Raw genomic sequence first — 313 nt, 5'->3', positions numbered from 1 at the left:
ATGCGATGCGTGAGTTTTTCGCCCCGGCTCGAGGGCAGGATGTGGGAGCAGGACAAAGGCTGGGCGGCGGGGGAGGAGTTGGGAGCAGTGAGCTGGTGGCCGCTCCCGGAGCCCCAGCCTCAGCTGAGCGAGCGGAGTGGGCAACTTGCTGTGCAACTTTTGCAAAGGGGAAGATAAAAATTCTGCAAGTTGTTGCACAGCTGCAGGTCTCCCCCAGGTCCCACGAACAGAGGGGAAGGGACACCGCAACCTTCCCGGGACTGGAGGCGACCGCCAGCTCCGCTGAGGTGGGCAGGAGGGGGCCCGGCCGGGG

This window comes from Myotis davidii, unplaced genomic scaffold, assembly GCF_000327345.1.
Source record: "Myotis davidii unplaced genomic scaffold, ASM32734v1 scaffold18, whole genome shotgun sequence".
Lineage (NCBI taxonomy): Eukaryota > Metazoa > Chordata > Mammalia > Chiroptera > Vespertilionidae > Myotis > Myotis davidii.
This window is presented reverse-complemented; position numbering follows the sequence as displayed.